We start from the raw sequence: 12,933 nt of genomic DNA on the forward strand, positions 1-12,933 counted from the left end.
ACCCTTCTGTTTCACTGATCCACATGTTCATATTTATGGTAGTGCCTTACTTTCCAGCATGATATCTTGTAGTTTTTCTTCATTTCTCACACCCTCTCTACCTATCTATATGAGAATAAGACAGAGCAAAGACAAAAACCAGGAAGCCATTTTGGACTACCCAGATGGCAAAATGGCCACCGTGAACCCAGTGGAGAGAAAATCCTGGGAAGAGTGTCTAGAACAGAGTCAGATTTCAGCAGAGATCTTTGAGATAGGATGAAATGGAAAGAATGATAACCATCATGGCAGAAAGGAGCAGGTGGGGTTTGTCAGGTCTAAGTGGGGCCAAAGGAACACATCAGGAAGCAGAGAAGGATTCCAAGAGACACAGAGACAAATAGGTCATGGCTGTTCCCTCAAGGAGCTCAAAGACAAGTGAATAAAGATTACAATAGTAAGTAATAAGTGTCATAATAAAGATGTAAACTTTCTTTGGAAGCATGGAGGACATCCACATTTATCCTGTCCGGAGCAGTCCAGAGAGACTTCAGAGAGAAAATGAGTTTGAGTTGGGCTGGAAGGATGCATAGCAGATTGTCAGGTGAGGGTTCGGTGGGGCTGGCAGATATGGAGAGTAAAGTTGTAGGAATTCTGGAAGCAGGACCAGGTTGAGGAAAGTTGGGAAGCTAGAAAATGCTTGGTGTTTTGGGAGAAGTAGAAGTAGTTCAGTCCAAGTAGTTCCCAGTGTGTTGTGGCCAAACCAGGTTAAGAAGCTTGGTCTTAACTCTGACTGCAATAAAAAGCCACCAGAGGGTTTAAATGGAACAATGAGGTGATCAGATTTACCTTCCAAAGAGACCACTCTGGCAGCAGTGGTTAGATTGGATTTAAGAGGAGCAAGATTAGAAATAAGAAGACTGTTTAGGAGGTTGCTATGAAAGTCCAGGCTTGAACCAAGGAAATGGGAATGAGTAGTGGTGGGGGTAATGGGTGAGAGAGACAGATCAGATTTGGAAAGTTTGGTCTCTGGGTTTGGAACTTCCCTTAACAATTGCCCATCTGTACGGTTTCCAGCTATAGGAGTTCCCTGGGCGTATTCCAGGCTGAAGTGACACTCCTCTAGATCACCACTTACTCTTTCATGCTTAGATGGAAGGTGAGACCATGTTAGGACCACTGAAGGCTCCATCTGGCATGCTCTTAAAAAAAAATGGGAATAAACCAACATTTATTGAACCTTGTCCTAGGAACTATATTTTCTTAACCCTCAAAGCAACTCTATAAAGAATATAAATTTGCTGCCATTTCGTAGATAAGAAAACTGAACCAGGGAGACTAAAAAGTTGCCTAAGGTATATAGAAATATAATTGATTTTTGTACATTGATCTTGTATCCTACAACCTTGCAAAACTCACTTATGAATTCTAGTAGCTTGTTTTGTAAACTTCATTGGTTTTGCTAATAAATGTTCATGTTGTCTGCAAATTAAGAAAGTTCTGCTCTTTCTTTTCTCTCTCTATTTTTTTTTTCTTTTCTTGCTTTACTGCACTAGCTATAAACTACAACGTACAATGTACAATGCTGAATAGAAGTTTGAGAGGGGATTTCCCTGTCTCAGTGATGATTGCAGGGGAAAAGTGTCCAGTCTCTCACCACCAAGTACAATGTGAGCTGGTGGTATTTTCTAGATGCCCTTTGTCGGGTTGAGGAAGTTCTCCTCTATTCCTCATTCACTGAGAGCACAGTTAGAAAGCGCCAGTGTAGGATTTGAACTCAGTCTCGAAGACATGAAAGCCTGGGTGATCAGCCTTTCCAGCAGCAAGAATGAGTACTCTTTCTTCATCTGTTGGCAGCTCATTTTACAAAAAGCCACTTTCCTGCCCCCTGAAAATATATTTTTTTAAGCTAGGCAATGGGAGGGACAGATTTCTCAAAGTCTGTTTCATCAGAAACTTGATGAATGTTCTGTGTTGCTCTCATGTACAGGTTCTTATTTCTCATGAGCTAGACTCTTCATTAATTTCATGTAAGTGGTGTAATTAAAGTAACTGTTAATTGGAGTATTACTGAGGTGCCATTATGGTATGTGACAAGCTTTAATTAGCGTGTGGTCTGGCACTCGATGTTCTCAACGCATCGCTCAAAAACAGAGATTGTTCTCTGAAGAGCGGCACTTGATCTGAACAGAAAGGTAATGCAATTTTAAGGTAATGGGGAGAAGAACGGAGAGAGAGAGAGAAATAACCTCTAGTGTTTTTATGTTATGAAAGTGGAGCTCTTCGCTGTCCCAGCTAACAGCACCGTCACAGTGAAATGAACAGTACTGGAGACCACATGCTGGAACTGAAGAACGATGTACAAAGAAATCACCTCCCATTGTTTCAGCACAGACATCTCCTCAGCCAATGTGGCTGCTCTACAAACCAGGTGACCTCTAAAAGCACAGTAACCTCACTACTTCCTCTGCCTGGAATGTCTTGGGAAACTCCTACCCACACTGGGATCCAGGAGTCACCTTATTCATTCTTTCTTATATCAACACGGCCATCTCTCCATCCAGTAAGTATTTTCTGAGCACACACACTGTGTCTAAGGGTCTAAGGCTATTAGAAGAAGATGTGATATGGCCCCATCCTTGAGAGGTTCTCAGGGTTCCATGATGGTGTGTTCACTCAGCAGCAATGCTTACTCCCACCAGGCACTTTCATGTGGTAGTAACTGTCTCTCTACCATCAGTATCCCCCATGGATGCTGCAGGGATGTCTTATTCTACTTTGTACCCCTGGGTCTCAAACACCTGGTACAACACCTGAAACATTAATTAGCAAGCTGTCAATATGAATCATTCCATTTTCATTCATGACGTTAAAATGCATAAAGCAGTGTGGCGGAAAAAATATTCTTTTAGAATTGAAACACTAGCCAGCTGCATAAATATGAATCAATCGGTTGTGTCTTTTTGAGCCTCAATTTTACTCATCTTCAAAATAGGAATTAAAACAAAAGAAATCACACAGTTTTGAGATTATGTGAGGCTCAAATGATACAATTTATACAATTACACATGTTTAACTGAAAAGTGCTGATAAAATTAATTATTAATAAGTGAGTCTATTAGTTATTAATAAATAATGTTACTCTGATTCAATTTAAGATTATAACTCAAGTTGAGCACAGTCGCTCACGTCTGTGATCCCAGCACTTTGGGAGGTCGAGGCAGGCAGATCACTTGAGGCCAGGAGTTTGAGACCAACCTGGCCAACATACTGAAACCCCGTCTCTACTAAAAATACAAAAATTAGCCTGGTGTGATGGCGTATGCCTGTAATCCCAGCTACGTGGGAGGCTGAGGCAGGAGAATTGCTTGAACCCGGGAGGCGGAGGTTGCAGTGAGCCAAGATCGCGCCACTGCACTCCAGCCTGTGCGACAGAGTGAGACTCTGTCTCAAAAAAAAAAAAAAAAAAAAAGATTACATCTCAAACATCCAAAGAACATTATTGCCTCTTCTATCCTGAAATTTTTCTGAGAAATCAATTCCCATAATTCAGGAGCTCTTCTCGTAGCTAACACCCTTGTTGGTCAGAAAGAAAAGCTTTAAGATAAAGATTTCCTACAACAAATTCCCTATGGATTTCTATGAAATGCAAACTCAGAGGTTGTGTTTGTTTAGTTGTTTTAATCAATTCAGATCAGCATTTTGATTAAATGTGCATCAATCTATTGTTTCTACTGCAAAACCAATACAAATAAATCACAACCTATTTAACTACCTAGCTTACAAAATTTCAATTTTAATTTCGTTAAGAAAACATTAACTGAGTTTGTGCTAAGCATTGCACGCTAAGTGCTGAGGGTACAATAGTAAGAGAGACATGGCTGGCTTATCAATTAGCCTGCTAAATTGCAAAACTATAGCCAGCGGCCAGAAGTCCCAGTTCCGTGGTAAAATATTGGGAATGAGCAGTAAGTTAATGGCAACAAAAAATTAGAGAGGCATTTTCCAGATAGGATGCAATCTAGAAGATTATTTCTCTCACTTAGAGTCACAAATACCCAATTATACAATCTTTCACAATCTTTGCAGATCTTGGGGTACTTATACCATCCATAGTCAAAGCAATGGGAAAAAAGAGCTGCTATACTCTATTGTTCGGGTAGAACACGACTATTCTTTAGAGACTGATCTTAGAGCATTTGCAAATGGAGCGACTGAGAGCACTCCACAGGGAGCTTGTCAGCACTGACACTGGGAAGCTATTGGATTGAAAATGATGAAAAAATATTGTCCAAAGAGAGGAACAGATAAGCCCCAGGGCTGCCAAGTCGCACAACTTGATTGAGCACCACTCACATTATAGACTCCAGGGGATGCCATTCATGTAAACATCAACTTTGCCAGGCAGTGATTCTAGTTTTGGATAAGGACTTTACCCAGTAAAGTTGGGATCAGTACTTAACATCAGAACTATTTCACAGTATATACATACACTATTGGCAAATCTGTACATAATTCAATCTGTAAACTAAACCAAGTGGCTGAGTACCAAGTGAAACCCTCAGATACTACTAAAGACAGAAACCTGAACTGGATAGGCATGTAGGTGAATTTCCTGGTTGGGTAGGTCAGTTACCGAGGTCTCACTGAGTTGGTGAAACCAGGCTTAGGTCAGCCAAAATTTACCCTGTGAAATCATTAGAAAAGCAAGCATGGTGTCTTCCCATGTAATTCGTGACAATTCTGAATTTGTACATTAAGAGGTTGCATATTAGAATACTTGGCACTTTGTCCAATAGTTTCCAAGAAACGAAGTGTAGAATTCTGATCAAAGGATTAGTGCTAAGACTTTTATTTGGCTATCAAATTATTCTAAGCCAAGACAAGAGAATTCTATAAATATATTTTATTATGGCAGCCTCTCTCTGACTCTCAGAAACTTCTCTCAATGAACGTCATTATTCAAGGCTGCAATTGTCAAACTGTGCATGCACAGATAATAGCTCTTCATTCATTGTATAACTCTCAGTGAGGAAACAGTCTCAATTTCTTTCTTAAAAAACTCTACAGGCTAGAAAAAAGTGATTGAAGACTGTATCTTTTAAGTTCTCTCTAAAGGGGCATGATTTTCCTGAAGCATTTTCCTTAACCCTGTAACAATCCAGTGTTGCTTCTGCCCAGGTGATTCTTTCAAATCTTTTTTACTAGGCAGATATTCTAACATTTTACTTTAGATATCAATTGACAAAATAAATATACATCTACCCAAAATAAAATTTCAGTTTAGTCTCCATTACTCCATTGAGAAAGGCAGGATTGGAATTGGACTTTATCGATTCTTTTTAAAAAAATAGTTATGCAATGTTTTTTAGATACCAGATAATGTTCCATGTGCTGGAGATTCAGCACTGGGTAAAGAAACAAAGTTTCTGTATTTGTGAAATTTACATTCTAGTAGGGAAGGCAGAATGGACAAATAAAGACATTTTAATGTGTCAGGCGATGAAGGGCTACAGGGAAAAACAGAGCAGGGTGAGATGATAGTGACAGAATTTTTTGTTTTTTTTTTTTTTTGAGACGGAGATTCACTCTTGTTGCCCGGCTAGAGTGCAATGATCTCGGCTCACTGCAACCTCTGCCTCTTGGGTTCAAGTGATTCTCCTGCCTCAGCCTCCAGAGTAGGTGGGATTACAGGTACCCACTACCATGCCCAACTAATTTTTGTATTTTTAGTAGAGACAGAGTTTTACCATGTTGGCCAAGCTGGTCTCGAACTCCTGACCTCAGGTGATCCGCCTACCTTGGCCTCCCAAAGTGCTGGGATTACCAGCATAAGCCACCACACCCAGCCCAACAGAATGTTTTTAAAAGCATGTTTTTGGTGTTTGAGGCTTCACGACCTGAGGGGTATCACAATTAAGAAGATCCTCTGGCTGCCATGAGGAGGATGAATTGGAAGGAGCCAGCATGGCTGAAGGAGGTAGAGGTTTTAAGAGTCTGTTGTAGTTGCACAGGCAATTAGCTCCTGGAGGATGTTCGCTGCCAACAAGGGGCCAATGCTGAAAAAGGAAGACATCAGGAGCTCTAACACAGATGATGGGAATCCCCAGGATGACATGGAGAGCAACCAGTCCAGACTGTAGCAAGTCAGATGTTCTGGGGAAGGGCTAGGCTGCTTCATAAGGATGAACAACTTGAGAGAGATTTAGACAATCAGCAACGAGTCTGGAGTTGAACTGGTGATAAACACATGAAAACTAAGCCAATGGGACAATTAAACAATACTATATGAGAAAGGAAAAGTATTAAAAGGTTACTACGTGGTCAATCGTGCAGTTTCCACATAATCTCAATAATGTAAATTGATTATTGAGCTAAACAAAATTATGTCATAACTATATTGGAAAGATGTGGGGAAGAAAAGAATATGTGTGTGCACAGGAAAGAGCTAAGCCCTCATCCTCCATGGTGGGAAGTCAGAGGGTAACGCTAAAACAAAATTCACCAAACAGCATGTCATCTACAGTCAAGGAGGTAAATTAAAAAAAAAAAAAAAATGGCTAAAAGAGGTGCCTCCAAGCACTTTGAGAGTAGTGTCTGCTTTTCTTATCTTTTTTAAAATAACACAATTATAGAATTGTTTGATTCTTAAATCTATGTGCCTGTATGTATAACTTTAATAAAAATAAAAACAAGCAATAACAAAAAAGTATGTTTTTTTTCAATGAAAGGACATAGAGAAAATATTTGCAGTGGCTATAGTTAATGAAGGACTTATATTTAGACTATATAAAGAAGTTTACAACTCAATAAGAAGGCAAGCAACCCGATTTTAAAATTGGCAAAAGATTTAACAGATGCTTTAAAGAGAAATTAGATGAATAGCCAATGAACACATAAAAAGATGTTCAACATCTTTAGCCATGGGGAAATGCAAATTAAAACTATAATGAAATGCTACTACAGACCAAGTGGAATGGGTAAAAAGTTTTTTAAAAAGACTTACAATACCAAGCGTTGGCAAGGATGTGAAGAACAAAATTCTATATATTGCTGGTGAGAGTATGAAACGGGACAAACACTTTGGAAAATAGTTTGGCTTTACACAATTAAACACAAACTTTCCTTATAACTCATCAATTCCACTCCTAGGTAATTACCCAGAAAGAATAAAAACACATGCCCCCAGAAAATATTTGTGTGCAATATTCATAGTAGCTTTATTTGTAATAATTCAAACCTGTGGGAAAAGCCCATAATGTTTAGCAATAATAAGCGAATAAACAAATTGTATTATGTTCATACCATCAAAAGAACTACTGATACTCTCAACAACATGAATACATCTCAAAATTATTCTGCTGAGAAGAAAAGAAGCCAGACACAGAAGACTGCATACTGTATGGCATCATGTGTATGAAGAAGTTCTAGAGAAGGCAAAGCTTATTTATAATAATAGAAACTAGATTAGTGGTGACCTGGGGAGAGAGTGAGAGAGGGTATTCTGGCTGGTATTGACTACAAAAGAAATAAATGATGGATATACTCTGTATGCTTTATACTCCATATAAAGTAGGATGTACTCTATATAAGTAAATGGATAGAAACGTGTACGTCCACTGCATACACATATATAGAGTAGATGGAGTATAGATGGATACTTCATCTCATATATGGATATACAGTTGATGCTCGAACTGTGCAGTTCCACTTATAAACAGATTTTCTTCTGGCTCTGCCACCCCTGAGACAGCAAGATAAGCCCTTCCTCTTCCCCTTCAGCCTACTCAACATGAAGACAATGAGGATGAAGGCTTTTATGATGATCCACTTCCACTGAATGATAGGAAATAGATTTTCTCTTTCTTACGGTTTTCTTAATAACATTTTCTTTTCTCTAGCTTACCTTAATGTTAGAATACAGTATATAATACATATGACATGCAAAATTTGTGTTATTTATGTTATGGTAAGGCTTGTGGTAAACAGTAGGCTATTAGTATTTAAGTTGTGGGGAAGACAAAAGTTATATATGGATTTTCAACCTCATTGGAGGGTCGGCACCTCTGATCCCCATGCTGTTCAAGGGTCAACCGTATTCTATATTTTAATTGGGATGATGGTTACAGAAGTGTATGTATTTGTCAAAACTGACCAAACTGTTCACTTAAAATATATGCATTTTATTGTTTGCAAATTATACTGTAATAAAAGTTAAACAATGCTCTAGTTTCTCTTCAGATCATATAAGTCTTTTGCCTTTTACTGAAGATTCCCATGGAGAGGAACACCTCAGAGTTTTTAAATTAATTTTCGAGGTCTTGCTTTAGCAGGGCTAACCGTTAAAAAGAAAAGTCAAACAAATTTTTGAAAGAAGCAAGTTAAAATTGAAGTTAAAAACAGAATATGTGGACCGGGCACTGTGGCTCACACCTGTAATCCCAGCAGTATGAGAGGCCAAGGAGGACAGATCACTTGAGGTCAGGAGTTTGAGACCGGCCTGGCCAACATGCTGAAAACCCCTCTCTTCTAAAAATACAAAAATTAGCTGAGCATGGTGGCTCAGACTTGGAATCCCAGCTATTCCGGAGGCTGAGGCGTGCGAATCTCTTGAACCTAGGAGGTAGAGGTTGCAGTGAGCCAGTATTGTACCACTGCACTCCAGCCTGGGCAACAGACTGACTCTGTCTCAAAAAAAGGAAGGAAGGAAGGAAGGAAGGAAGGAAGGAAGGAAGGGAGGGAGGGAGGGAGGGAGGGAGGGAGGGAGGGAGGGAGGGAATCAGCCAGGCATAGTCTCAGCTACCAGGGAGGTTGAGGCAAGAGAATTGCTTGAACCCAGGAGGCGAAGGTTGCAGTGAGCTGAGACTTCATATCAAACACACATATACACAAACACACACACACACACACACACACACACACCCACCCTGAATAGGTAGGTTTAAATGAAGATTAAATCCAACAGGGAAAATAGGTAAGTTGGAATATCAAGAAACGATCTAGAGCGCAGCGCAGAAACAAAGAAAGAAAAGCTAAAAGATGTGAAAAAGAGGGTGAGAAGGACTAAAACATGCTCAGACTGGAGTTCCGTTAGGAGAGGAGTGAGAAAACGCCCTAACTGACGCCACAGGAGCAGAGACGCATCCTCACTGGGCCTCGCCCAAATTGCAAATTCATGAGCAAAACAAATCATCGTTGTTTTAGGCCACTACATTTAGGTAGTTTTTTATGAAGCAGTAGATAACTGGAATAAGTTGTGATACCAGGAGTGTGATGTTGCTGTATTTAAAAAAACACACACACACAAAACAAAAAACACAAAACCCTAAAAATGTAACATTGGCTTTGGGACCAGATGGTGAGTGGAAGCCAAAAGGGTTTGCAGAGGCTGCTGGTGAGGACTTAAAGAAATGCAAGAGAGGCTTATTGGAATGTAGGAAAAAGACTCTTAGGTCCAGTAACTTAAAGTTTAACAACATTATTACCTGTAGTAACATATAATATAGAAAATATACCATTAGCTTGGTTTAATTCTGCACATTGTACTCATAAATCATAATACTACTCTGTACCCCGTAAGTATATACAATTATAAACTGACAATTTACATTAAAAAAATTAGAACTAAGTTAAATGGTATGAATAAAAAATAAATAAAATGTACCTATTTACCTAATGAACTGATCATCTAGGTAAGAAAATTTCCAGGCAGAGTGCTGCTGCCTGGTTTCTCCAAGTAGTCTATAAAAAATGAGAGAGCAGAAAGATAAAGTAATGAATAACTTTTAAATATAAAAAAGCCACTCAAGTGAATTAAAATATCCATGCAAAAACCTGCACATGCATGTTTGTAGCAGCTTTATTCATAATTGCCAAAACTTGAAAGCAACTGAGATGTCCTTTAAAAGGTAAACGGACAAATAAACCAGTACATAGATACAATAGCTATTATTCAATAATGAAAAGAAATGAGCCATCAAGCAATGAAAAGATATGATGGAATCTTAAATGCATATTGCTAATTGAAAGAAGCAAACTTGAAAAGACTGCATACTATATGATTCCAACTATATGTCATTCTGGAAAAGGCAAAACTGTGGAGGCAGTAAAAAGGTGAATGGTTGCCAGGGGTTTGGGAGGAGGAAGAGATGACTAGGTGGAGCACAGGGGATTCTTAGGGCAGTGAAATTAGTCTCTGGTACTATAATGGTGAATGGGTGTTACTCTACAATTAAGACCCACAGAATGTATAACACAAAGAGTGAACCCTAATGTAAAACATGAGCTTTGGTTGATAATGTGTCAATGTTTGTTCATTAACTGTAGCAAATGCACCACACTGATTGGGATGTTGATGGTTGGAAAGTTGTGTATATGTGGTCAGGGAGGAGTATGTGGGAACTCTCTGTATTTTCCATTTAATTTTGCTCTGAATCCAAAACTGCTCTAAAAAAAAATAAAGTCTAGTTTAAAAAAAATCAGGGGGCAGGACTTACTATGTTTGGAAATAAGAATGTTTCTCATTCCAGTCTCTCTATTATAGATGATATATGTGATTCTCTAATTAAGAATGGCTTTCAGGCAAAGAGCAAATTCAGAGCACTGTCACAAGAATATGGTGTAAAGATGAAGCCAAGGATTTGACTCTAACACCTTTGTTAAAAACCTCAGTTAGATTTAAGGTGGTGCCCCAGAGACTCTTTCAAAAACACCAAAGGCCCTTTTAAGGGTCTTCACACTGTTCCTTACTGGCCTTCTCTGTTAAACAACTGGGCTTCTGAAAATTTCACAAGGAGCTCAAAGTAGAGATGATCTCTGTGAAACCTGTGGGTATGGCTTTTGTCTAATGGAGTGAATTTATAAATTGATTCATAGGAAGTCCACAAAGTTTTAAAGGAATTTCATCAGTTTGGACTGAAAGAGACAGCGAGAGTACAAAATACAAAGAAATCTTTGAACTTCTGAACTGCTGTTCTTAGAAAACGGGCAGAGAAAACCATTCAACATCAACATCTGTTTGCCAGCCTTAAGCCATCCTAGTCGTTCTTCCCTGAGCTGCCTCTGATGATACTACATGGAGCAGAGGCACACTGTCCCCTCAGACACCTATCGAAACTACAGACTTGTTTGGATGACAAAATAGATGGTGTATTGTTTTCAGCCACTAAGTTTGGGGGCAGTTTGTTATGCAGTAATAGAAAACTGATATTGGGGCCAGGCGCAGTGGCTCACACCTGTAATCCTAGCACTTTGGGAGGCCAGAGTGGGTGGAGCACACGAGGTCAGGAGTTCAGTTGAGAACATCCTGGCCAACATGGCAAAACCCCATCTCTACTGAAAATGCAAAAATTAGCAGTGTGGTGGCAGATACCTGTAATCCTAACTACTCAGGAGGTTGAGGCAAGGGAATCACTTGAACCTGGGAGGCAGGGGTTGAAGTGAGCTGAGATCATGCCTCTGCACTCAAGTCTGGGCCACAGAGAGAGACTCCATCTCAAAAAATAAATAAATAAATAAATAGAAAACTGATATTGGTTTTCCAGAATTGGAGAAAGATGCGAATCCAGAAGATTCCAGAAGTTCAATGAATCTCAAGCAGGTAAACTAAAGGAAATAAATAACAAAACACATGATAATAAAACCAGAGAACATCAAAGAAAAAGAGGTCTTAAGCAGAGTCAGGAAAAACCGTTAACAATGGCTAAACCTTGGGACAAGTGTTATCATGTTCAGTGTTCTGTTCTTTTAACTTTTTTTAATGTTTGAAAATATTCATACATACACACAGCCAAAATGTTGTAGTAGGTGAACCAAAAAGAAAAGAGATTACTTCACAAGAGAGAAAATGAAATTGGCACCTGCCCTCACAACAGTAACAACAAAAGGCAAAGGGCAGAGGAATACAACTGGGCTAAGATAAAGAATTAATGTGTTAAGAAGGTTACATAAATAAAAATGAAATGGGTGAACGTCTTTATAGCTTCTGGGTAGGGAAAGATTTCTTAATGAGATTTTAAAAGCATTACCTGTAATGAAAAAATGATAAATATGAAAATATTAAAACACTTTAGTTCAAAGGGCATCATTAATAGGAAAATACTCTGCCTGGGCGGCATGGTGAAACCACGTCTCCACAAAAAATACAAAAGAATTAGCTGATCGTGATGGTTATAGGTCCCAGCTACCCAGAGGCTGAGATGGGAGGATCACCTGAGCCCGAGGAAGTTAAGGCTGCAGTGAGCCATGATCATGCCATTACACTCTAACCTAGGCAACAGAGTGAGACTGCGTCAAAAAAAAAAAAAAAAAGGAAAATATAAGCCAAGAAATGAGAGAAGATTGTAGTATATATAACCGACAAAGGACTTTTATCCAAAATATTAAAAAAAGAGAACTTCATATCAATAAGGTAGACGACCTAGTGTGTTCGTCCATTTTCACAGTGCTATAATGAACTGCCCAAGCCTGGGTAATTTATAAAAGCAAGAGGTTTAATTGACTCACAGTTCAGCATGGCTGGGGAGGCTTCAGGTAACTTACAATCATGACGGAAGGCAAAGGGGAGGCAAGGCAGCTTCTTGGCAAGGTGGCAAGAAGGAGAAGTTCCAAGTGAAGGGGGAAGCCCCTTATAAAAACATCAGATCTTGTAAAATCTATCACGAGAGCAGCATGGGGGAAACTGCCCCCATGATTCAATTACCTCCACCTGGTCTCTCCCTTGACATGTGGGGATTATGGGGATTATAATTCAAAATGAGATTGGATGGGGACACAAAGCCTAACCATATCACCTAGTTTAAAAAAAAAAAAAAAAAAAAAAAAAACATAGTCTAAGACCATAACAGATATTACATAGAAGGAAAAACACAAATGTAGAGATTTTCAATCTCATTCATTATCAAGATTTTGCTACCATGATGACATATTGTTTTCCCATTAAATTAGGAAAAAAAA

At 39.0% G+C, this 12,933-nt stretch overlaps 1 non-coding gene across 1 annotated transcript; it reads left to right on the plus strand.

Moving 5' to 3' along the window:
* The first annotated feature begins 8,200 nt into the window (after positions 1 to 8,200).
* Positions 8,201 to 8,316, plus strand: LOC119627486 (U5 spliceosomal RNA). Its single transcript, XR_005243672.2, has one exon. It is a non-coding gene; the product is annotated as a U5 spliceosomal RNA (small nuclear RNA).
* Positions 8,317 to 12,933: the final 4,617 nt, after the last annotated feature.

Source organism: Chlorocebus sabaeus, chromosome 14 (genome assembly GCF_047675955.1).
Source record: "Chlorocebus sabaeus isolate Y175 chromosome 14, mChlSab1.0.hap1, whole genome shotgun sequence".
In the NCBI taxonomy this organism is placed as follows: domain Eukaryota; kingdom Metazoa; phylum Chordata; class Mammalia; order Primates; family Cercopithecidae; genus Chlorocebus; species Chlorocebus sabaeus.